At 40.0% G+C, this 27,348-nt stretch overlaps 1 long non-coding RNA gene across 1 annotated transcript; it reads left to right on the top strand.

The window, feature by feature from the left end:
- Positions 1-875: 875 nt before the first annotated feature.
- LOC125174081 (uncharacterized) lies at positions 876-26,607 on the top strand. The gene is made up of 3 exons (XR_007155246.1): positions 876-888; positions 1,236-1,241; positions 26,497-26,607. It is a non-coding gene; the product is annotated as an uncharacterized LOC125174081 (long non-coding RNA).
- Positions 26,608-27,348: the final 741 nt, after the last annotated feature.

Below are 27,348 nucleotides of genomic sequence, written 5' to 3'. Positions count from 1 at the left end.
GGAGACCAATGTATAAGACAGAAAAAGACAGACCTGCTCCAAAAGGAAGAGTGGTAAGTCCCTTCTCCAAATTGGGGTTCACTTCACTCCCTACTGCAGTCCCTGAGGATAACTTCCTTAGCATTATGAATCTGAGTTTTTCACTCAGAAAGCTGATCTTTCTCTATACATGTTAAAAACAGATCTGAGGTGTTTTCATCGAACACTGGCAAATAAGAAGTTAGACTGTCTTTTGGGTTCTGAGTTATGGGAGCTGCTGGAGGAAGACTGATCAGCAGAGTTCAGCACAGCTCAAAGAGCAGTTCCAGCATGTCTGGTAGAGCTGCCTTCGTCAACAAACCAACTATTGCATCTTGGTTCTGTGCACAAGTCTACAGAGGTTGAGTAAATCACTGCCCCAGGCTTTTCTTCTCCGTGTATTTATTTTCTTAAAGTCAAAACAAGGAAGACTCAGAAGTACCTTTATGACAGATCATCAAAGTCAACCTGGCTGGAACTAGGTCCTGTGGCACAAATACTTCCATAGCTGGATAGTTTATTAGATTTAAAACCTTCTATCACCAATCAACAGAAAGTCTCTATAAAATAGGAGATGAAGCAATTAAGAGAGACAACTGGGAATAGGGACATATGTAGGTGGCACATTTGGCCCAGAAGATGGGTAATTTATAAACTAGAGATGCACATTTGGGAGTATGTTGAGATCCTGGACATCCCTACTTCCCTTCACTCTGCCCTAGTATTTTTTTATATTCAATCTTTAGTCTATCTCTACCCACTTTCCCCACTCAATGATCTTCTCTCCTCCCTACTCAACATATCATTTTCCATTATCAGAACTCCCAGTACAGAATCAAAATATTGTGTCCTATCTGGATGTGTCTAAGAGTGAAAATGTTCCAGGGGTGCCTGGGTGACTCAGTCGGTTGAGAGTCTGACTCTTGATTTTGGCTCAGGTCATGATCTCATGGTTCCTGAGATCAAGCCCTGTGCTGACAGCATGGAGCCTGCTTAGAATTCTCTCTCTCTCTCTCTCTCTCTCTCTCTCTCACTCAGTCACTTGCTCTCAAAATAAATATTTTTTTTTTAATTTTAAGAAAGAAAATATATTTACAGATCCCAGGACAAGCCGGAGCAATTACCCTCACTCACTTTTCTTAGCCATGCTCTCTCTGTTATATACTATTCAAGGTTGTGCTTTCTCAGAAGTAGTAGTTAAAACATTTAATTATGAGGATAGTGTGGGAACCCATGGCCTTACTGATGCCTACCAACTGAACATCAGTCCATCACTTATGACTTACACTACTACAGTCTTCAACATAAACACTTTGAATCTTCAATAAACAACAGGTGATAAAGTGAAAGTGTATTAATATACTTGTTAATGAGAAGACTACAGTTAAAGAGACCAGATGGACTTGTGCTCTTTAAATACATTGTTATGGCAGATGTTACAATAAGGATTCGATGTATTTTTATTCAGTACTTACTACTCACCATTTTTAGCAGTCAAATTATCTCCACACGCCTTACCACATCTAAAAATACCCATAAACATATACCAGAAAATATCCCTATGATAAAGTCAGAAATTAATTTTATTCCTAAAAGTCAAACATCTTAATCAAAAAGACCAGTCCTACTGAACATGTGTTCATGGGCTTTTTCTTTTCTAACATAAGCTGTACTACTATCAGATTCCTCATTTGCATGTACCTGCTTTCATCTTCTGGGACAATGAATTATAATACAGCTGTGAAGCAAGAGAAGATTTAAGATATTCCCTTCCAGAATAAATCAAATCAAACTTAATTTAAAGGTAGGTACGTTTCATTTTAAGGACTTTTTATGAGCGAAGAAGTAAGTCATTAATTTTAACAGTTTTTAATATAAGCAAATACATAAACAAAACTTCCCATATATTATTTACCCTTTTTGTGTCTGGTAAATTTAATTTACCTTTTATAAAATGTTTAAACGGGCAAATCATCATAGCTAGCTAGAAAGACCTATCTTCTGTTTTTTCTTTTGTCTACTTAGACTCAATAGCCAATTAGCTAACACTGTATTGTTCACATTCTAGATGATTGGTAGCAAATACCATTTTTTTTAGCTTTTATGCCTTTTAAATTAAAAAAAATAAACTTTAGTATAATTCAAGAGCTCTTAATGTAGTAAAGATGCATATAAAGAGGTCATTTGCTTCAGACTGATCTCCCCTCAGTAAAATAGATCAACTCAGATTTAGAACTGTGGTATTAGCGGTTCACCTAGGGCTCCTAGGATAAAAGGACTACATTTTACATGACACTGATTTAGGAAGTGGAATGCCAACTTCTTAATTTACCACCACAGGATATTCCCTCTGGAGATGGTCACTAGGAGACCAAGTCACATATCAGAAAGATGTTAATGACCCTAGATCTAGGGGGGAAAACAGTCCTGGTTAGCCTAATGTATGGAAATTAATCTAAAGCATGGAAAGTAATTTTAAGCAGGGATTCTCAATCTTCAGCTGGCATCAGAATCACCTAGAGGGCTTGTTAAAACAAATTGCTGGACCCCACCCCTAGCATTTCCAAGTCAGTGGGTCTATAATAGGACCCAAGAATTTGCATGTTTACAACTTCCCAGGTGATGCTGATGCTGCTGGCCCCAAGCTCACAGTCTAGGGAACTGGATAAATCACCTTTGTCCACTGATGGATAGGTATATAAGTCTTATAACTAGTATTGGTGTGTAGAACCAAGTCCATCTCTCCTCAACAATGATGAATTCACAAATTTTTTACTCTCCAGATTAAGAATTCTTTATCAGTGAGGTATGGGACAACTATAGCTCATGTTATATAATTCTCAAAAATCTAATGTTTACTACTTGTACTTTGGATCAAAGCCTTCCTGAGGCACCTGGGTGGCTCAGTTGGTTAAGCATCCAACTTCGGCCCAGGTCATGATCCCACACTTCGTGGGTTTGAGCCCCGCATCAGAATCTGTGCTGACAGCTCAGAGCCTGGAGCCTGCTTCGGATTCTGTGTTTCCCTCTTTCTCTGCCCCTCCCCTGCTTGTACTCTCTCTGTCTCCCCCAAATAAATAAATATTAAAAAAAGAAAAATAAAAAAATAAAGCCTTCCCGATGAAATGATTCAGAAACACGTTATTCTCTCATTTTAAAAGCATGTTTATAGGGCACCTGGGTGGCTCCGTCAGTTGAGCATCTGACTCTTGATTTCAGCTCAAGTCATGATCTCACGGTTCTTAGGATCAAGCCCTGTGTCCAGCTCTTCACTGAGAGCACATGCTTGAGATTCTCTCTCCCTCTCTCTCTGCCCCTCCCCCATTCATGCTCTGTGTCTCTCTCTCTCAAAATAAATAAATAAACATTAAAAGATTAGATTAATAGGGGTGCCTGGGTGGCTCAGTTGGTTAAGCATCCAACTTTAGCTCAGGTCATGATCTCACGGTTTGTGAGTTCCAGCCCCATGCCGGGCTCCGTGCTGACAGCTCAAAACCTGGAGCCTGCTTCAGCTTCTGTGTCCCTCTCTCTCTGCCCATCCCCCACTTATGCTCTGCCTCTTGGTCTCTCTCAGAAATAAACATTTTAAAAAATTAATAAATAAATAAAAGATTAATAAATAAAAAGCATGTTTACAATATGCTCCTTCAGTAGGTTGTTAATTCTATGCATTGAACAATGATTATTGTTAATTTCTACTTCAGTTTTCAACATTTTACTAATTTCAAGGTCTGAAGCTGCCCCATGGATCACAAGGAATTACATCCAACTAAAATAACCAAAAAAAAGCAAAAAAAAAAAAAAAACCCCTGATTTATAGAACCTCGACCACAAGGTTTATTGTTTCACAGAATAAGAAATTTGAATTGAAGCAGTCCAGATCTGCTGCAGCTTTTCAAGTATGCTGCCAATGACCCAGACTCTTGCTTCCTGCTCTGCCATCCCTTGCATGTTGGATTTAGTCCTCCCGCTTATTGCTTTGTTGTAAAAAGGCAGATGTGGCATCCTCGGCCTCATGTCATTATTCCAGGCAGAAAGAATAACAAAGGAAAAAGGGAAAGTACCTATATCAGAAACCAAAAGCTTGCCATGAGACCCAATTTAAATTTCACTGGCTGGCACAATGAAAAATGACCACCTCTGGTTGTTTTGAAAAGTGATCATTTTTAGCTGAATACATACCTGTCCCTGTCCCCATAAAATTGGCATTTCATTAGGAAAGATAAGGAAAAGAGCTCATTTACCAATGTATGCCCCACTGCTTTACTGGAATATATATAGCACAGGCCTCAGCTCTCACTACAATAAAGGATGTCAGGACAGTCCTGGGAATCTCCAATTTAGGCACAGGATCACCAGACCAGGTGATAAAGAAAGCAAGCAAGGATTATTTTCTTCTTTTGCAGGAACTGCAAATTCACCAAATCATTAACATAAAATATCAGTGTCAACAGTAGTGCCCAAAGTGCTAGAGATTTGTGGACACAAATATAAATACGAATAATATCATCAAATTTTCCTATAGCAGCCCAAGGGCCCACCCTCCACAGGTAAGCAGGACTCCAGGAAAGGAGTTTCAGTCATTTCCATGAGGTATTGCAGGCCAAGATATTTCACTGGCTACTAAAGGGCTGCAACCCTAAATAAGACATTATCCCTGACTGCAAGGAACTTAGAGACTAACTTGAGAATGACCAGAGTAGGAAGAAAAGGCGAATGACACCCTAGATCATGTTCCTTTTACATCCATCTCTTCTCTCACTACACAGGGCTGCGGATCTGTGTACAGTAGAACGAAAAGGTGATGCAACTGGGTCACAATGGACAGAATGCCTGGCCCACAGCAACAGAGACCCCCTGTCCAGTAGTTGTATCTCCTCTATTCCCAAGAAAAACTATCCCCCAAACCCAGTCCAGCCTAGGGGCTAAAGGTACAAGCCCTGGGGTTCACACCCAGTTCTTACGCTTACTTGCACGAACCTTGAACAAGGGCTTAACCTCTCTGCACCTCTCTGTACCTTAGTCTCTTCATCTGAATGTGAGAGGGATGATAATAGAATCAATCTCCCAGAATGTAGCATAGTTTTCAAGTTATGGACACACTAAGAATTGTGCTTGACGGAGAAGCTCTAGAGGAGCATTTGCTGGTGCTGGTACACACTGTCGTGTGTGAGAAGCAAGCAGTTTTCGTCCCACATGGCACTCGGTATTCATACTCTGCCTCTCGCAGTGCCTGGACCTTTTTCATAAAAGCCCCCCACGATTTGCTGGAGAACTTTCACTGTTGAAGGACCTATTCCCCATCCTGGATGGGATGTGTCTAGAATTGTTCTTGATAGCATCAAAGCATTTGTTCACAGAGGACTTTCTTGTTTTTACAATAAAAGCATTGGCAGGACCCAGGGGAAACAGTTCCTTTCTTTATGGGAGACTCTCAGATTCAAAGCAACTGAAGTAGAAACTTGACTTCATTAGAATTCTTTTGACCACCTGAGCTTATTTTTCCATGTCCTTAAAAACAAGGCAAAATAAGCCACAGAGGAGACAGACTGGCAGAAGTTGAAACATAAAGAGTATTATTTTAACCTTAAACTGGCAACTAAAAGACCCCCAACCAGGCTGTCCCAAGTAGATCTGGCATTCACACCTGGAGGTTTGGGACTTGGCTGCAGCTAATTCCAAAAGCATGGGCTGAGGTTTGGGAGCCTCGTCTACCCTCGCTAACCAGTGCCAAGTAGGTCCAGTGCCCATCGGCTCACTGACAGGCATCACCAGCTACCCAAGGAAGAATGATTTTCACAGTCCAAGGCAGCCCAAGATGAAAAGGGTAACTATTTTCTGTTACACTAACATATAAAGAGTCCTTTACAGTCAGAGCTCCACACACTGTTAGTCTTTTCCTTTCACCTTCCTGAAGCCAGGGCTGTCCGTTCCTCTTCTCCCTCTAACCCCCAAGGTACAAACCCTGAGTCCTGAACACCATGGTTGTTCAACAAATATTTGCTGTAGATATAAATGGCCAATAATCCAAAGGCCGCCTCGGGTGTGATAACTGCTGGCTGGGTATCTCTAAATGAGATCTTCCCTACTGCAGCCCGTTCCAAAATAGGATGAGAAACAGCATCCAGGGGCACACTAGGGGACCACGGCCAGGAGAATCTTGGCCCTGGCTTCAGCACTCGGCATCACTGGGACCTCATCTTGGAAGCCTGACAGAGAATTTGTACCAAGAGTGGAGCCGAGCCATTGTCTGATGAGGCCCTCAAGGATGCAGGGGAAGGAGTGCCAGGTTGGCTCAGCTGTTTGGATCCCTTCAAACCATCCCCTCCTTGATTTGTCAGGTTAATCACAGCTGCCTAAATCCCACTAAAATTGGGAAATTAAAGCACTGTAGCACTGCTCCATTATCCCATTAGGGATACATCCTATTCCTATTTCCATTCCAGCGGGCAGATAAAAGGGCTCATTCATCACCCTTAAAAAGTGCTAATTAAGGCCTGGACACCCACCTCAATTCTTCTCTTTACCTTGAGAACAATTGTGAAACTGCAGTTCTCAGCTATCACCATGATAGAATTCCCTCAAACTTTGGAGGGTTCAGTGGTTTGCCTCCTTCTAAAATGAGGACAGAGGTCTTCTTGATTCTCCTTTCTGGACACTTTATATTCATTTAAGCATATATTTTTCAGGATGCCTGCACTTCATGGTGGTTTCAGCACAATTGTTTTGTGCCTAGGTGGACATGTGACATTCATTTCAGCTCAGAGCTTAAACTTGTTCTATGTTTGGCTCATTCCTATCTGAACAGCTTGCCATTGACACCAAAAATGCTAGATACTTACTGTCTTAGCATTATGTATAACCAGGTTCAAGCTAGTAACCAACCAAGAGATCCATCCACACTGGACTGGACTCAGAATCTAGGGACTCAACAGGAAAGGAGAGTGTGTTCTTTCTCTCTAGCCCCGCCCCCCACTCTCTCATGCACACATACACGCACACGCACACACAGATACACACATGTGCAGTGGTAGCAGGAAGCAGTGGCTCTATGGTTGAGTCCTTAACAACAGTGGTGTCGGCACTGGCTGTGGCTGTAACAAAAGCAATTTCCTGGTGCAGAAGTGGTACAGATGTTTGCATCTATGTCTTGGTGGCAGCTGATCTGACCAGTTTGGGTGCGTGATTTGGGATGCTGATTCTGGCAGACTTGCCTGTCTTGGCACTGCAGCTTTGCGGAGGATTCTGTAATTTGCCCCATATCCTTCTGATAGACTCTTTTTCTACTTAACCACTCAAGAGTCGGTGTCTATTGTTTGCAACTGAGAGCTCTGACTAATGCAATAAATTTCCTATAAAACTGATGCACTTCTCCAAAGGCTCTTCTAATAATGGTGATCATTTTGGGCCCTATGGACTGAGTGTAACTCTTTATTCAGGCTACAACTTTCAGATATCCAGCTGGCTCGAGTGAAGCCCAGATATGAGTGACAGAACTGAGACAGGGATATGGGTTTTCCAACTCCACATCAAGTACTCTTTACACTATTCTGTTTCTCTTGACACAAATAAACAAATCCTTCTTGAGTTGTCAAGCAAGCTTAAGTCAGTGCTATATTTTGTATTTTCTTGAAATTACTTTAAAATTATATTAAAAGTATGAGCTATAGATCCTCACCCAATAAAAGTCTTACCTGTTGTTTCTTGTTGTCTCACAGTGTGAATCATTGCTAGAAACACAGTTTTGCAGGCCACTCAAGGCAAAGGTTGTGCTAAATCTACTAAACCTTTTTCCCACTCACAGCTAATTGACTACTTTTCGGTATGCATTTCTGCTGCCACACATGGAGTCGATTCTTATCAAGAATCAGGTGAGTTTGTTCTGAAACCTATTAATGACAATTGTACTTGCTATTGCAATTCCATAATTTAATAAAATATTGGGAGAAAATAGGGGTGCCTGGGTGGCGCAGTCAGTTAAGCGTCTGACTCTTGATCTCGGCTCAGGTCATGATCCCACGGTTTGTTGAGTTCAAGTCCCACATCGGGCTCTGCATTGATGGTGTGGAGCCTGCTTGGGATTCTGTCTCTCCTTCTCTTTGCCCCTCACCTGCTGGTGCTCTCTCTCTCTCTTTCTCTCACTCCTGCTCTCTCTCTCTCTCTCTCTCTCTCTGTCTCTCCCCAAATAAATAAACTGTAAAATTTTTTTGAAAACATATTGGGAGAAAAATAATGAAATACTAATATAAAATGAATTTATTGTTTTGAAAGGATCTAATAGAGTCAAACTGGTGGTGAATGGGGAGATTTACAACCATAAACCTGAAGAAAATCATAGAAATATAGAAAGAATCTGTTCTCTGAATGCTTTCCAATTATATTTAAGTTTTCAATCTAAAGACACAGACACTGCAAATCATGGAAGAGGAAGATGCATTCTAATAGACTCTTTTTCTACTTAACCACTCAAGAGTCAATGTCTATTGTTTGCAACTGAGAGAAAAACAGGTATTCCAATCAATAGAATAGTACTTACAGAATGCCTAACCCCATACCAAAATATTGAATAATGAATATGTATATGCATGTTTTAAAGTACATGTAAATAAATTGTGTTAGTTATCATGCCTCCTTTTTTATGACTCTTCCCTTTAATCTTATTTTGTTGATTAACTGACCAACTCTTGGATCACAACAGTTTGGAGGCCAGCTATTGTAATTCTACCTGTCGTCACTCTCCTGGCAGAGAAACCCACCTGTTCGGGATGAGGCAGTTATGGGATATGCTTGTTTTCTGTAGCCTGTCAGGCTGCTGTTAACCTAGATTTTCTAGACCATTTTTGCTGTAAGCCAGCTTCCATAGGGTGGACTCTTTTTCCTGTTCCTGAGACAGAGAACTGGGAATTCAGTGCTTGCAGAATAATTCCCAGACACTTACCCATCTTAAAATCACTAATTTATGCTTTGTCCTATGCAGGAAAATGGCCCAGAGACAACACTAGGTGATGTGAAGTTTACATACAAATAAATCCAAATATGCCAGGCTATAATCTAGAATTTGAAAAGTGTGGGAACTTTTGTGATCTTCTATAGATGATGAAGACTGGGTAGAAGTAAAGCTCAATTCTACTATTGACCATTTCTCATGCAAGTACATAATCAGAATCTTACTTCAACACAAAAATCCATCTATTATTTTATATGTAAAAGTTATTAATTGAGCAACTACTGTTAAGGATTGAATGTATCTCCCCAAAATTCATATGTTGAAGTCCTAACTCCCAATGTGATGATATTTGGAGGTGGTGCCTTTGGGAGGTGATTAGGCTTAAATAACATCCTGGGGGGTAGAGCCCCCAGGATGGTATTAGTGCCCTTACAAGAAGAGGAAGAGACAAGAGAGCTCTCTTTCTCTCTTTCTCTCTTTCTCTCTTCATGAGCGTGCACAAAGGAAAGACCATGTGAGCACACAGCAAAAGGCAGCTGTCTCCAAGCCAGGAAGTGAGCCCTCACCAGACACTGAATTTGTCAGCACCTGGATCTTGGACTTCCCAGCCTCCAAAACTGTAAGAAATCAATTTATGTTGTTTAAACAACCCACTGTATACTATTTTGTTACAGCAGCTTGAGCAGACTGAGATAGAGCTGTGTGCCAAAAGCTATTCTTGACACTGGGGATATGCAGATGGATAGAACAAAGTTCTGCTTTCATGGAGGACAGATTCTAATGGAATCATTTATCCTCCCAACAGCCTGTGAGATAATGAAGGGTATGAAAATGTACCGAAATCAACTTTGTATCTCTATCACTTAGCACAATGTCTAGTGCAAAGTGTAAAACGATGGTTAGTGAGTTGTTGTTGTTGTTTTCCCCAAAAGCAGACTTCAGTTCAGAAAACTGAATTCTGAAAGATTATATATATCAGGGCTTCCAAAATGATTTTTAAATATGGTATGTTTGCATACAGGAAACTTAGATCCTGAGAGCCAGCTCCAAAGTAAGTTATGGAAATAGTCAAAGGTCAAAATATAAAACAAGGGAATTTTATCCAATCATAAAAGGATTAAATGTTAAATCTCCACAAACCGTATATAAACATTCTGAATGTATGTGCATGCATCGACATTAATTGTGTCATCGCCTTCCTACAACAACCATTATTGGAACTTAATATTTTAAATGCTCTTTTTCTTTTTCCAGTTCACAGATATTTTTAATATGGAAATTTTAATTCAGCAAACATCTGAATGCCTACTTTCTGCCAACCATTGCCAATGGCTTTGGGGTAGAGCATCATACAATTTTCACACCGATTTCTCCCCTGAAGAAACAGAAACAGAGAGCTGTTCTCTTTTAAATCTGCTCCCACAGACTAGACTTCTCACAGCTGGTGAGACGAAAGATGCCATATAATTCTCAGTACTCATTTCCCTATCACTGCTGAAAGAAAATTATTTTCTTGAAACAGTAGAAGAAAAGTACCTTGCCTCCATGAAATCTGATAGTCTGTCCTGGGGATGTTGTTTTCTACAGCTGGCATCTATGCAATTTGCTTGTGGAACAGAAGCAATGGTGTATGGGGAGCCTGAAGCGGGGAAGGCTCTGGTCTAGCACACCCTTTCTGCCCTCTCTGGGCTCCCAGGCAACTCACCTGGAGGAATAAAGACGAATCTCTTCACATTCCTAAGAGCTTACACAGAAGTACTCCTCTATGTTTAAGAGGTAAAGCAGACTGCAGTTTTAACAAGATTATTAGTGCTAATATTCTTATTGTTGGTCAAAAAAAAAAAAAAAGGCAATAGACCCGGGGACAGGGACAAAGATGGAGGGTGCTGAAGCTTTCAAAAGGTAACATAACACCAAACATCCAACTGACAAAATGTAACCTATAATAGATCATCCAAATCTTCCAAAGATGTAAATAAATACAGTGATCTTCAGAAATGTCTTCTCCAAACATAAAGCCCTAGAAGCGTTAAAGCCTGATGCTCTGAGAGAAGACTGCACTGGGGTAAGAGTTGATTTTAAGTTTCTTTTTTTTAATCAATATATCATCATCAAGAGGACACATGGAGAAAAGTACACAATATATTAATCAGAAAAACTGAGAATAAGGGCCCTCAGAATAAACTCTAAGATACAGATAGCTGCTGCTCTGAGCTGTTAGATGGCTCACGCAGCTTGTACCCTTTCAGAAACAAAACAGGGAACAGTGAAAATCCCTCATGTTCTCCAGACAGCTGCCAGCCCACCTCTAAAGTTCTCACAAAGGGAAGCTAAGCATATGGACAAAGAGAAAGCAAATGGTGTTTGTTAAGTGATCTTTTTTTTTTTTTTTTAATTAAAAGTGGCTTTCCCATTGTTTTCTTTCCTCCCCATATTCATAGCTTCTCCTGAATGGAGCTACATTATCTACCTGTACTTGCGGACAGAGGATAATTTGCTGGCCCCCAAGGAGTTCCTGGGATACTGAGAGAATATGTTACAAGATGGACCCTGAAAGAGGAGCATCTGATTGCCCGAAGTATAATACTTGCTGCAGAGAAATCACCACAAATAGCTTTAACAGAGACCAAATGTGTCCGCTTCAATCCATTGTTTTATCACCCACCAAGGGAATTTATCGAGGTGAGAGGGGAGGGGGGAGTGAGGTCATTTTAGCAGGGCATGATTCATAACTCTTTATTAGAACCAACAGGCCAAGGTCTTTAGCTGTAAAGTGAAAAGTTAAAGTCCTTGTTATCCAGCCACATGTAAAGTATGAAAACAGAGAAAACTGACAGAGAAGAAAACTAGTCTTTCCATAGGTTGGGGAAAAGAAGAGAGACTGTATTTAAAAGGTGATTTGTAGAATTAGGAAGATTATATGTTTCAGCTTGTTTTGCTTGACTGAAATATACTTTTGTTGGAAAAAATCATAACTAAAATTTCTCAAAGTGTGCGATATTCTGATCCTGATAAATTAGGACTTTCTTACCCTGTCTCCAAGGAAATGAATTGAGGACTGTGGTCTTAGGAGAATTAGCATGTACTAAAAGTGAAATAACAGGCTTGCTCATAGGAGAAATGCAGCCATCAAACACACTGGTTTGCTGCAATTTTTTTCAACAAACAGTTGGTAATTCCAAGTACATGTGTATGAAAAAACTGCATCCCTATTTCAGGATTATTTAAATTATTTAAAAATTAGTGAGCAGCCATGTGTCATGGATAAAGGGTATTTTAGCACACTATAAAACAAACAGCTCACCCATTTCTGAGGAGGGTCAAAATAAAGATCAATAGATTGAATTCTGGCAAAATACAACCTGAAAGGGAAATTCAGGCATCCACAGAGAGTCCATAAAATCATCTAAACCACCAGCATTTTTCCTTGTCAGGATGGCAGAAAACACCAATGTGCCTACTGCTGGAGACTTCCCAATGTCCTGGCATCACTAGAATCCTCTTGTTTTGGAAAATTATTCTGAACTTGGATCTGAAATTCGACCACAGTAGCCACTGCACTCTCCTCCCTATTTCCTTATGCAATTGTTTGGGGTTTGTTTGTCTGTTTGTTTTTTAAATGTTTATTTACTTTTGTGAGAGAGAGAGAGAGAGAGAGAGAAAGAGGAGAGAGAGAGAGAGAGAGAGAGAGAGAGAGAAAGCAGGGAGGGAAGGGGCAGAGAGAGAGGAAGACACAGAATCCGAAGCAGATTCCAGGCTCTGAGCTGTCAGCACAGAGCTGGACACGGGGCTCAAACTTACAAACTGCGAGATCATGACCTGAGCCAAAGTCAGACACTTAACCTACTGAGCCACCCAAACGCCCCCTTTGGTAATATTCTGTTTTAACTGCTCTGAATCCACTCTCCAGAGAAGTCTTACTTGTTAGATGTCTTTGGACCAAACTTCATGTACTTCAATTTTAATAATGTTGCATAAATGTAACAAAAAATAAACAGGTCCTGGCATGTGGGTAAAACTGAGGCTTCCATCTTATTCTGTCATCCAAACTATTCTTTTCCAATCCAATTGTGTGCAGGCAGCTTAAATCAGAAATAGCTTTAGTGTTTCCCCTGCTGCAATCCCTCCATTCTTACAATGAAAGAGCTAACTGCCATCTTCATCAACACATTACAGCACGCAAACAACCCCAACCTTACTACAAATGATTGATTGAGTCACTAAAGGCATCAAAATCCTATAATTGAGCTGTCTGAGCGATATCAAACGCCCACAGAGATGTGGTGGGGAAAGAACCCAGACCTATCTCATCAAAAATAAACCCTGTTTAATTGGGATCACCAGCCTCTTTGCCTTTGTCTCACCCTCCCTACCCACTACATCAACCATTGTAAAGTCTCACCTTTGCCTTGCTCAGACAGAATTGTTTTGATTTAATAAAGGGCCAATACCTTGACCAATATACTCTATACACTCGGTATGCTCTCTATTATTGAACACATACCTCTAACATCTTTTGGCTCTCTGGCAGCTGCCTTTGGTCTCTGCACCGAACCTGCTTTTGTTGAATAATAATTAATTACCAATCTTGCATTTATTGAATAACAATTCAGCAAGGCTCTCTGACCTCTAGTACATGTGACATTTTTCCTTTTGGGTCATCTTGCTGTCCTTCATTGCAGATATCGGCTGTAATTCATGCCTTTTGCTAAAGCCACAGAAAGGCATGTCCCTTGAAAACCGAAAACTGAGGCCAGCATCCTGAGCTGACTGTAGTGCATAAGCTGCCACCCAACATCCATCACTTCCACCCTTTCCTCCCCTCCTCCCCTGAGCTGCCAGTCAAGAGTAGCAACTCCTTTAGTCCCTGCATGTTTCTACTTACAATAAAGTAATTATAGAGAATGCTGCCTTTGTTAAAGTAAAGCCAGTCTTAGCCACACAGTTATAACTGGGTTTTGATAATGTGTCTTCATCTAAGAATGACAGTCTCTGAAAGGTATTCTTATCACCTTGAAAAGGGCATAAGAAAAGATCAGACGTAACAGAAATGTTCGATAACTTGGTTGGGGTGGTGGTTACTTGAATATATACATTTGTCAATGAATTCTACCTAAAATTGATGCATTTTATTGTACAAAAAGTATCACCTTCAAAAAAGTGATTGTAGAAAGATAGGGATAGATAGATAGATAGATAGATAGATAGATAGATAGATAGATAAAATGGAGCATCAGCCGACTGCAAAACCAAACTCATCCAAGTGACAAACCATCCCCAATTTTCTAATTTTATGCCTAGGATCAAGTTCCCAGAACTGAATATAATTTGCGGTCTTTATGTCATTCAGAAAACGTCAACGCAAAATTCTAAAAGGAAGGCATGACACCCAAGCCCTACCAAATGTTTGATTAGACAACATGAATTATTATCCTGACACAACTATAGAAAAAGCATGCAACCTAATGCCCCCCATATATACACTGCTGGAGGCAAGAACGTGGCTTCAACAGAGAATTTCCAAGAATCAGCATCCTCCACAGTTCTCCCTTTCCATGCCGAGGGAGGGATTCCAAACTGAGGAGCAAGATGTTTAAGGACATGTGAAGAAAATTCTCTAATATAATGTTTATATAGAGAAAATACATTTGCTTTCTTCACTGTGAAAGGATATCTTGAAGGTGAGAGCCAAGTTAGGCTGCTACTTATAAATCAAAGTAACCCTTTCATTTCTACCAAACAAAGAAGAGAAAGGAGGGAAAACAAGGTTATAAGGTGTTGTTCTTACCTAGTGGGAATATTAAAAGGAATGCTATTGTTGACAAAGTGTGCGAGGTATATAAATCACACAGGTGAGAAGTAACAGTCCACACAATTAAGTACAATATTGTGAAAGCATGATTCTTCTTTGACAAGACTGAATTGTTCAGTACAAATCCTGGGAAGCACTAACATGAACAAGGAAAAAATAAAGAAGATCTGGAAAGGGATACAGTTTCTGAACATCAGATGGTACAGAGCAGAGGGAAAATACCATAAAATAAGGATCAAACCTTGCTTATCCAAAGTAGTGGTGTATAAGAATGCACATAAATTCCAAAATAGTAAATAATCAAGAAACAATTTATATTTAATTTTAAAAGGCAGTCACACACAGGGACTCCTACATACACCCACACACACGCACACACACACACATTTACACTCTCCTGTTTTAACACTCTTCACACTTCATCCTATTGTTCACAGTACAGAAACCAGCTGAAGGCTAGAGTGGGAAAAGCCAGGCAACAAAAGATGCACATGCGTGTTCTGTAAGAATTTTCACTGTATCCTTAGGAAGGATGTTGACAAATGACTTTACAGTAGCTCAAAGAGAGACACATCATTCATTGAAAATTATGCTCCTTTGCTTATATGAGCTAATATATTATAACATTTATTTTGCTTTAACAAGGTGGCAGTTTCCCAGCTGGAAATTAAGAGACATTTCTTTTTTTAAAAAATGTTTTACATTTATTTTTTGAGAGACACAGAGAGACAGAGCACAAGTTGGGGAGCGGCAGAGAGAGGACACACAGAATCTGAAGCAGGCTCCAGGCTCCAAGCTGTCAGCACAGAGCCTGATGCGGGGCTCGAACTCACAAACCGTGAGATCATGACCTGAGCCGAAGTCAGACGCTTAACCGACTGAGCCACCCAGGTGCCCCAGGAGAGATTTCTAAATCAGTTGCACTAAGTCTATATCAAGGTATTTCTTGGCCATTTAAGGCACTGCTGCCTAACCAATCAAGGAAAAAGAGTCAATCTAATCAAGTGCACTACATCCTTTCAAAGGTTAAAAAACAAAACAAAACAAAACAAAACAAAACAAAAAAAAAAAAAAAAAAAAACACTTCCGAACGTTAGAATTTAAATACTTAAATACTGCAAACATTTAGAAATATACACCTGTCTTCCTAGAGATACTTAAGTGCCTACCTGACGTATCCATATTATAGTGCGGAAGTACCAATATGTGTCAGGCATAGTACAAAGCATGCTGCATACATTAACTCACGACAATTTCATGAGGTGGCTATTGTTACACCATCATACAATAGACAAAGGAACTGCAGTTGATGGAGGATACATAATAGGCACAAAGTCACGTGACTAACAAGTGATGGAGCCAGAATTCAAACTCAAGTCTGTCTGAAACCTAAGTCCATGCAACTGCAGAGACCAAACTCAAATCCTCATGCACAATAGGACACCCATCTAATTAAGCCGTTAAGAACACTGAAACCTCACATGCGTCAAAAAGAAATTATTGTACGTTGCATTTTCTTCATTAGAGAAGCTGGTACATCAAAGTAGTTAAAAAACACAGATCGTGTAGCCAGACCACATAGTCTCAACTTCTACCTCTGTTACTTACTAGCTGTGTGACCTTGGAGAAGTTACTTAATGTCTCTGTGCCTCAATTTCTTCATCTGTAAAATAGGGATACTAAAATTATTGAACATACGAGTTTTTTATAAGGGCTATACATTTGTGTGTGATATTGGTACTGTGAGAATATTTTTTTTGAAATGTCTTTATCTTTTCGAGATGCATACTTAACTACTTAGAGAAAAATGATATTAAGAGAGTGGGGTTGAAGGCTATAGAAAACAAAACTGGCCATGAGGGAATAATAGTTAAAAATGAATCCTAGGGGCGCCTGGGTGGCGCAGTCGGTTAAACGTCCGACTTCAGCCAGGTCACGATCTCGCGGTCCGTGGGTTCGAGCCCCGCGTCAGGCTCTGGGCTGATGGCTCAGAGCCTGGAGCCTGTTTCCGATTCTGTGTCTCCCTCTCTCTCTGCCCCTCCCCCGTTCATGCTCTGTCTCTCTCTGTCCCAAAAATAAATAAACGTTGAAAAAAAAATTAAAAAAAAAAATGAATCCTAAGTGCGTGGAGGTTCATACACTCTCCATCCATAGGTACTCCTGTTTGTGTTTGGAATTTTCCATAATAAAAAGTTTTTTAAATATTTTATGTAAAACATTTTAAACTCTCCCTGGCATGTGTTAAGCACTGTATAGCAGTTAATATTATTACAGCAAGAGTTGTATTTTCAAAGCACTGACATAAATGTATATTAATTCTATTTACACCTAGCCTCTTTTATTTCTAGTACATAAGAAAAAGTAAGCAATAAGAAACATATTTTCTACATCTGTAGTTGGCTTAGAAGAAAAGGCAACTGAAGTCATCCAAGGAACTGTTATTAAAGAAAATGGAAAAATAACCCATCATTCACATTAAGTGTTAAGGAAAATAATCAGATTTAGTGTCCTCTCCTAGGAGTAAAATATTCCAACTCATGAGAGAAAAAACTTAAAATTGAGATTTATGTACAGACTCTGAGGAAGTGGCATAGTATAAGAGAAAGAATAGATTGTGGAGTCAAAAACAGTAATAATAACAATAATATTAAGGAGATACTATGTGTGACGTACTGTCACAAGTGGTTTTACATTTATTACATCATTTAATCCTTTCAACCAACCAACTTATAAAGTAGTCATGATAATAATTACCTCCATTTTATAAGTATGAAAACTTTGGCCAAAAGAGGTTAAGTAACTAAGACCTGCCACATAAGATTAAGACTGATACTACATTTTTCTTCCCCAAACATACCTGGCTCAAAAGTGAAGAGACCCAAAGCCTTTACCAGACTGACAAATAAATGACATACCCATTGTCACTCAACCAGCCAGTTAGTGCAGGAACCGATACACCCATCTGACTCCAAAGACTCACATTCAACCCCATCGCCACAGAAGATCTGGATTCAAGGCCTGAATCTACCTCGGCTTATAATCATGTGCAAATCACCTAACGCTTGGTCCTTCCTGAGTCATTTCCATGGCACTGCCTTCCTGGTTGTTTTTTGTTTTTGTTTTTGTTTTTGTTTTTGTTTTGCCTGAAACTATAGATGGCACCCTTTGGCAGACTTCAGCAGTTCTGGGCTTCCACAGTCACCATGGCAGGAAAGATCTCAGAGCGAACTCAAGATCACCATGTGGTGGTTGTTAGGTATTGCCAGTGATTGCTTGACAACGCCTGGCTAAAGCAGTGACTGTCAACCCTGACTACACATTAGATTCATCAAGAGAGCTTTTAAAAATTACCATTGCCCAGCCCCACTCCCCGACCAATTAAATTAGAATCTCCAGAGATGGAGTCCTGGCATTGGAATTTTTAAAGGTTCCCTAGATGATAATCTATTAAATCCAATGTTGAGAGCACCTGAGCTAAAACATGGTGAAATCCATAGTTGAACACTGGGATTTAATAGAAGCCAAAGAGCCTAAATAATGAAGTAAACACTTCAAAATACTGCTTCCACATATACTATACTCTACTTCTGCTTATTTTGGAAATACTCACTCCTGAATTAAATGTTAGCATACTATTTATAAATTTACAATGTATACACACACATATGCATACACTTACATATTCACAAACATATATCTGGTAATATGACTAGATGAGTGCATTATTTTCACATTGCTACAGTCCTATATTCTCTACAGCAGATTTTGAGATAAAATTAACATCACAGCAAAGTGTCAGTAGTACCTCCATTCTCCCACCCCACATACACCCGCACATGCGTGCGCACACACTCTTACTTCATGCTGGTGCTCTATAAGGCCAGAATCTCACCTTTGTCTCTTTCTAAGATTGAAGAACACAAGAAGTGATTTGAGCTGCTGACAAACGAAAATGTCGTGACTCTAGTTATAGTCACATATTTGAACCAAGAAAATAAATGCCTTAAACCCCGCCGGTTTCCTATTGTCATTTAAATTGGGACATTTCAATTTTTATGGCAACTTCTGCTGGAGTTTTATATAATCCTGTGTTTAATAATTTTTCATGTGTCACACAAAGAATTTAATGTGCACAATTGAAAGAAAAAAGGCAATGGTATTAAGATATTTAAAATAAATTGAACATTCTTGCCACGTTTTTCTGGATGACTTACCACCATAAATTACACCTTTTGCACTATGCCATTTGTTTCCCCCAACTGTTTCTATATGGTGCAATAATTACATGCTCTGTTGAATCCAAAAGGGTTGTTGAAAGGTTAGGTGAACAGAGAAAATATAAGGAAATGTAAAGGAAAAGCTGCAGTTTGGTCTCTATTGGTACATACATAAAGATAAGTGAACAGGAATTTCTTGGAAAGGAAGGAAGACACCATGATTCTGTTCAAATTACATTTTACACTAAGCTCTATATTAGAAGACATGCATCTAAGCCACCTTAAAAGCAATGTAATTTTCTCTTGTCTGTTTTTCCTTGCATACGCAATAGAGGATCACAAAATGATACTGGAAAGTGTGCTTAAAGGCCATTCTAGTAGCATGTAAGAACAAATGGACAATTTACACTATAAAAATAAAGATTAAAAAATAAAGCAAATTGGATGGTTGGTCTTTGCAGACCCCTCAACAATTTTAATTTGAGCACATCCTTTATACTACTACCAGTTTTGTCTCAGTATCTTAGATGTTTAAAGCTGAGAAGGCTGATAAAGCTTATCTAGTGCAAAAGCCAGTAGATGACAACAAAACTCCAGTGACGGATATATACAGATTCAGCTTCTAAATCATTCTCTGACCTCCATCGGTAAGGCAAGGAATGGACGTACTTCCTTACACTCTGCACAATACTGTGCTTTGAGAACCACCTTTCAAGGTTTCCTTTGGTGTTCTTTTTCCTGTATCAAAACACGTCATATGGGAGGAGGTGCATATGAGAAGGTAGGGGGGGAAGAAAAACACATTATGATTTGCTCTGGACCTTAGCTCCCCCGTGAAGAAGCTAGTATACTCCAAATGCATTTATGCTGAATTTCTAAATAGATTCCTGATAGAATAAGAACAAAAATTACCTCATTGCCAAACAAAAGGCTTCTGCATTGAAATGTGACAGCTCATTGCTCAAGCAGCTTGTTGCCAGAAGGACACACACTGTTTCCAGCAGAAAATTGGTTTCAGGAACTTGCCCAACAGCCCAGACACAAAATCAACTTCCCTGGCTCTTTCCAACAGGCCAAGGCCACTGGGATTCACCCCTGATCCGTTCAACAGAGTCTTGAATCTCCTTCAAATTTAAGAACCCAAACTAACTAAACCACATTATTCCTCCAATGCCAAAGACTGGCAATGCTTTCTTGGGCATTTCTATTTCTTCAGTGATTTTACTCCACAGAATTGCTCATGACTACAGACATCACTCCTTAATTAAGCCCCAGTAGGACTGAGTTTAAGCGATCACCTGAGAAAATACATTCCACCATTACTCAAGAATGCAGTTTGCCACTGCTGGGCATGAATTGTTTAGCTCTATTAAATATGTAAGTTTCCCCAAAGTTCTGTGCCATTTTTTGCCTTCGTAAATGCACATGTGTCCTTAGTAGTTAGCATTTGAATATGAATAGAGAAATTCATGATTTGGTGGTGTTTTCAAAGATGGACACTCACATTTTTGTTTTTTTTAAATTGCACTACCAGATGTAAATTTAGCAATCATTAAGCAGACTCTTCTCATTTTACTAAAAAAAAGGAGACTCAGGCCTTTTCATTTGTTCAAACCATGCAGCCATCTAGGGTAGAACAAGGGCCCAAATCCAACTTCCCTACTTCCTTATGCCTCCGTTCAAAGGAACAGAGGAAGTACATGATAAGAAATACAGATTCTCCCAGAAACATGTCCTTGCAGGTGACTCCTTGGGGCCTGTCAAAAGCTGCCAAAGAAAGCAGTCATCTTTCCATCTGAAAGGAAGGAGACAACTTTAAAAATGAAAGATTCAGCGGCACCTGGGTGGCTCAGTCAGTAAGTGTCTGACTCTTGATTTCAGCTCAGGTCATGATCTCACAGTTCATGGTATAAAGCCCCGTGTCAGGCTCCATGCTGACAGTGAAGAGCCTGCTTGGGATTCTCTCTCGCCCTTTCTCTCTGCCCCAGCCCTGCTCACATGCTCATGAGAGCTCTCTCTCTCTCTCGCTCTCTCTCTCTCTCTCTCTCTCAAAATAAGTAAAATTAAAAAAAAAAACATTTAAAACCATGAAAGATTCATGAAAGACTCCTGCTCAAGTCCCAGCCCCCCATAAAATTAAGTTTTTTTTTTAGTTTTATAGGCATATATTACTTTAAAGAGAATGTGAAACATAAACTCCAAGTATGTAAGTCTGATAAATCAGGAGGCATGGCTTATTTTGAAAAAATACATATATATTTTTTGAAATCTTTGCTTTACTAAGCTTTTCACTACAGTTTTCTCTGAAATAATGACCTCCCTTATGATTAATAAATATTCTATTCAGGTGCAACTTTCAGGGCCATTTCTACTGCATTAAGCAAAGTACGCCTCTGTACTGTTGACTCCCCTGCATTTTAACTTCCTAATTGTAATTAGGAGCACAACACAAAGTGAGAGACCCCCATAGAGAGTGGTGAGCTGGTGCCAGCACACAGCAGCTCACAAGAAGCTATCATGGGCATCTCTGTCCAACTCCGCTCCCAGTGGTTAGGGAATCTGATAGTTGATCCTAAGTGGACAGATGCAGGAGGACATGGGGAAGGCACAAAGACAAACTTGTTTAGGTTCTACCAGTTGCTTAGAACAAAAAATAAAGGATCACACAGAAAAGGCCCAGGGCTTTTATGGGATTCCATGTAGCCTGGATCCTGGGCCTGAATGGCTTAACCCTCTACAAAGAAAAAGGAAAGGAAAGGACATCCCACTTTGGAACTGAAGTTTAGGGAAGCCATTCCAATGTCTCCAGTTCTATGCCCAGGCAACGCACAGTACCAACAGGGCAGTGATGGTGATACAGGGGAGCCAAGACTGCAGGACACTGGATGCTGGGGCTCAGTGTCCCCATGCACACCCATAAAAGAAGGGTGACTAGGGCAGTCTCATAACTATCTTCCAGAAGTAAGAAAGTCTGTACGAATATATGGGAGAGGATCCATGGTAGGATCAACTAGGAAAAAATGGCACATCTTTATCCCTAAGCTGGTGTTATCAGGAGTTGTATCTGTTAAGTAGAACATAAAAGATGGGAATACATAAATGAATGCTGCTTCTTTGGCCTAACCATCCCAGACCTGTCCTCCTAACAATCAAATTTCGTTCAGCCCGAATGATTTCATCCAAAGCCTTCATGACAGAGCAAATAACTGAATCAAAAAACATGCATTGTCCACCGCCCACCTAGGGGTCACACGGAGACTATTTGTGGATGGGAGTAATCACTGGGCTCACAGCATGTTAATGACAATATTAAACGAGGTTCATTATTTCACTGTAGCAAGGAATAGAAAGGATTTGTAATTAGCAGAGTCCATATTACAACCTCAATTGGTGCTTATGTGGGGAATAGCACATTTAGGGTCTATTTAGCATCATTATATTCCTTAGAGGCTCCTTTGTGATCTTTATCCACCCAACCCATGGGTAAGGGTGGTATGAACCTACTGAGCATGACAATGGTCCATTTGTTACCCCTTGCTAAACATAACTGGCCTTGCATTAATTAAAGACACAGCATGTGAGTTATCTAACATCCAAATCTATGGCCAAACCATCCTATTATTGTCCTAATGCAACTATGCCTTTCCAAAATTCAGAGGACACACACGAACAAGAACAGGTTAAAATCATGAGTGTATTCAAACTGACTTTCCAGCTGGACCAAAGAATTATAATTAGTCACGTACATGTGTGTGTGTGTAGTACATCTGAATAGTCCATTTCATTCATGTAACCAAATATTTATTTTCTTATAACCCAATTCCTGAGGTATGAATAAAATCTTTAACTGAGAAGAATTTGTTTATCTTTTCATTTTTGATATCTTTGGTTCTATTTGTATCATTGCGGTTAATGAAAATATTTGGGACAGGAAACATTTTTAAATTTTATGAGGTTTATTGGTCCAGTATTTTTTTAAAAATTATTATCTAATACATTTTATGTTAGGTTAATGGTGTAATATTTTGGCATTAAGAACAAAAGGAATTTTGCCTAAGGCTTTCCTCATTTGCAAAATGAACTAAAAAATAAATCCCAACATTCTTCTTATTCTATTATCCCATTATGGGCTCAATCAGCCAATAAAAAGTACCCAGCTGAGTATAGGGATTGGGGTCCTATCTTAATTTATTCAGTTTGAGTCCTTCCAATTAATCACCTCAGCTCGATAATTTCCAACTCTTATTTCATCTTATCCTAGATAGATCCAGCCTAAATGACTGTTTTGGAAAAAAGTGGCTGTTCTACCAGTCCACTAAGAAATTTTCACTACAAGATAAAAGGCAAGCAGATTGAATATGGGCTTTACACAATTCCAGCAGAATCTGTTGTGCCCTGCAATAATTTAGTTTTACACCTGAGCCCCATCTAGGCAAGATCAATCACCAGTCACTGAACAAAATACCAAAGTCTCTCACTCTCTATATATATACATTGCAATTCATTTGGATCAATTTTTTTTAATTTTTATATTATTATTTTTTAAATAACACATGTTCATTGCAGATAATTCAGAAAGCATACAGAAGCAAAAAGAAAATGAAATCATTCATATTTCCCTTCTACTTCTCAGGGATTTTGTGAACATTATGCTCTTTAATTTTTCAGTTCTCCCTGTGTGTGTGTGTGTGTGTGTGTGTGTGTGTGTGTAATATTGTAGAGAGTGAGCATTAGAATACCTTGTCCACGTTACTCACTTTAGTAACCACAAGAACCTATTTATCTCCATCATGAAGGCCATATCTGGTCTCTGTCTTAGAAAGTTTTGGGCTTAGAATTCTATTTTGAGCTCTTGATCTTTGTTGCTTCTCATGTCCCATAAATGTTACTGACTTTCTTGCCTGGATTCTGACCACCTTATTTCTAACCTCTCTCTAGGCTTCTAGTTAACGTTTTGTTTCAACCTGTGAGACCTGTCAAGCTTGCCTTACCCCCCTGGACATCTGGCCCTCTTTTGGTATCACCCTCTGCCTCTGTTCCACCCTTTCCTCTGGTCTCCAAACTTCCAACCCCTCTGGGGCTTCCTGCCTACGTTCTCTTTCATTCCATTTGGACATCTTTGTCTCTTGCTAGATCACCTAGCATTGCTATTTTCTTTATTGGACCTTCCCAAATCCGTCTTCCTAACATTCTGATGACAGCCCTGTTGATCTATCATACCCCTCCACTAAAAGAAACCCACTTCTGACTCTTGATATGTCTAGATAGTTTATTAAGGACTCTGTGCATTCAGCAATTGAAGCCTAAGAAGATTTCCTACCCCTGTCTTTCTGAGCTCAAAATGATATCATTTTTGTAGAACAGTATTTTAAAGCAGTTACCTGAACATTCAATTATGCTAAACTTTATGCAGTTGTAAAATAAGCATAATTTTTATTCTTGGAAAGCAAAGCACAGATGCACATGTTCATCCCAAATAGGAATGACTGCTGAATAATTAACAAGTTCAGGGAGTTGTGATAATATCCTTCAATGTCAATGATGTTACAACAACTCACTGGACTTAGAAATAAAATAATTTTCAATAAGGCACTCTCAACCTTGTTCTGACATTGACCCCCAGGTCCTCTTATCCTGAATTCATGCCCCAGCTGCTTCCCCAACTCCAACACTAACAATTACCATTGTGGGAGAAGTTTGCATTTTTGCATTTTATCACTATATAAACTTACCCATGACTATCTGTAAGCTTTTGTTGCTTTCTCCTGGCTGAATATTGCTACTTTAAACTCACAAGATAAAGTTGGGAAAAATCTAGAAAGTGCAAAATTTGGACCTCTCAAAAGTTCTGATTTTGTCTCTGATCCTTAACTGCTCTGTTAACATTATTCAGAATGCCCAAAGCAGTAATCAAGGAAAAGTAAACAAGGCAGGAGACTTTCAACTGAAAGGCAAAAGGTACAGGCAGGCAGACCGACAGAGCACTAGCCATAACCCCTCTTCCTGTTTAAGGAATCCCTCCAGCAATGCTCTCCCCTCTCATACATCAAATCTTCTCTCCCTAATGGGTCATTTCCATCACCCTGCAACTTGAAACGTAGAGTGATGATTCCAACTTCCATTCTCCCTGTAACAACTCTCCACTTTCAAAACAAATCCCCAACACACACACACACACACACACACACACACACACACACTCCGGTTAAGACTGTTCAGTGCACATCTAGCTAGTTGTAAGATAAAAAGAGTCAGGAGAGGATATGAAGATTTATTCTACGTTGCTATCCTTCTCTTCTTGATGACAAAATATACAATAAGTTGGGAAATCATACTAAAGAAAAAGAGTGAAAACCATATGTGAAATACCTCCCTTCCTGCTGTAATCCCAAGGGGAGGATGGGTGTCTGAAAACATCTCCCCATAAGTGTAGGGGTGATTTTGGATGGAGGGGACTGCCAACCACTTCTATGGTGAGCAGGAGACCCAGGAGGATGCCAGGAGGGCCTGGGAAATGGGTCAGCAGGGAGAAGGAGAAGGAACAAGGTAAGGCAGGGTTAGTCAAGCATCACTTCTGGTTTCCTAAGCAGCAAGTCTGAGGAAGTGAGGATTTCTAGTTTTTTTGTTAACTCACAGTAGTCACTTGAAAGTATCTGGTGAGATGATTGAGATTGTTAGCCCCCAAAAAGACCAGCCAAAAGAATGAAGAGCTCTCTCCAGGCATCCTCGTGAGAGTGACATGATGTATAAACCCTGTTTGGCAATCCCTGATGCACTGCCCTGATGCCCAGGGAACACAGGGCAACCTGGAAGTCCAACTACTTCCTTAAGATGTTGGCAATCCCTTCCATCCAAAATCACCGCTACACTTATGGGGAGATGCTTTCAGGCACCCACCCTCCCCTTGGGATTACAGTAGGAAGTAGGAAGGGAGGTATTTCACATATGGTTTTCACTCTTTTTCTTTAGTATGATTTCCCAACTTATTGTATATTTTGTCATCAAGAAGAGAAGGATAGCAACGTAGAATAAATCTTCATATCCTCTCCTGACTCTTTTTATCTTAAGGAAGTAGTTGGACTTCCAGGTCATTCTGTGTTCCCTAGGCATCAGGGCAGTGCATCAGGGATTGCCAAGCAGGGTTTAAAGATCATGTCACTCTCACGAGGATGCCTGGAGAGAGCTCTTCATTCTTTTGTGGGGCGCCTGTGTGGCTCAGTCGGTTGAGCATCAGACTTCAGCTCAGGTCATGATCTCACACTCCGTGAGTTCGAGCCCTGCGTCGGGCTCCATGCTGACAGCTCAGAGCCTGGAGCCTGCTTTGGATTCTGTGTCTCCCTCTCTCGCTCTGTCTCTCTCTGTCTCAAAAATAAATTTAAAAAAAAACATTTAAAAAAAAAGCTAATCTAACTTTTGGATGATTATCCAAAATGCTTCATTGTGGGAGCAGACTAGGTGGGCTCCAAGCAGATGCAGTGGATCCACACGTGCCTCTGCGGGAGGGCTGTTGTGTTGATGGGCAAGAACACCATAATGCACAAGGCCATCTCAGGGCATCTGGAGAACAACTCAGCTCTGGAGAAACTGTTGCCTCACATCCAGGGGGATGTGGGCTTTGTAAGATCCAAGGATGACCCAAGAAGATCAGAGACATGCTGCTGGCCAATAAGGTGCCAGCACCTACGGGAAAGAGCAAAAGGGAAGCATTGCTGCCTCCTCGGGATTCCCTGCAATATGCTACAAAAGGCACTAGCTGGACACAGAAGATGACATACATGACACACAAAGGAGCCAATGTTGGATGTCATCCATATCTAGACACTCAACTATGGACATCAATAGCTGGACTGCATTGGCATCTGGGAGAAATGAGACTGAGGGAGTGAACCAACCTCCATGCTGCCACACCATATACTATCCACATAAGCAAACTCCCTGCCTCCCCTCCACAGCCAGCTAATGGAACCTTGAGCCCAGTGAAACAGAAGTAGGACTGTAAGCAGGGGAAAGAGAAGACCAGAGAGTGAGCAGGGGCAGCTGAGAAAATAATACACAAACCTGACTGAATATTTACACAAAAGAAACATTTAAAATGCAGTTGACTAGAATACATAAAGGTGACAAGGTTGTTTTCCACTGCCAAGTGAGAAGAGTGGCTTAAAAAGGAATGAAGTTCTATTAAGGAAATAAAACTTTGGGGTTTTTTCTCCCCACCTAATTTGTAATCATTTGTGTAACTTCTGATGTCATATATCCACAGAAATCAGAAGGAAGAGAGCTGAGCCATTAAGAAGATGACTGAGAAATTAGATAATGAAGAAGATGAAATCACAATGACCATATCAGGCAGAGGG

Source organism: Prionailurus viverrinus, chromosome C1 (assembly GCF_022837055.1).
Source record: "Prionailurus viverrinus isolate Anna chromosome C1, UM_Priviv_1.0, whole genome shotgun sequence".
NCBI classification, from domain to species: Eukaryota; Metazoa; Chordata; class Mammalia; order Carnivora; family Felidae; genus Prionailurus; species Prionailurus viverrinus.
This window is presented reverse-complemented; position numbering and strand designations above follow the sequence as displayed.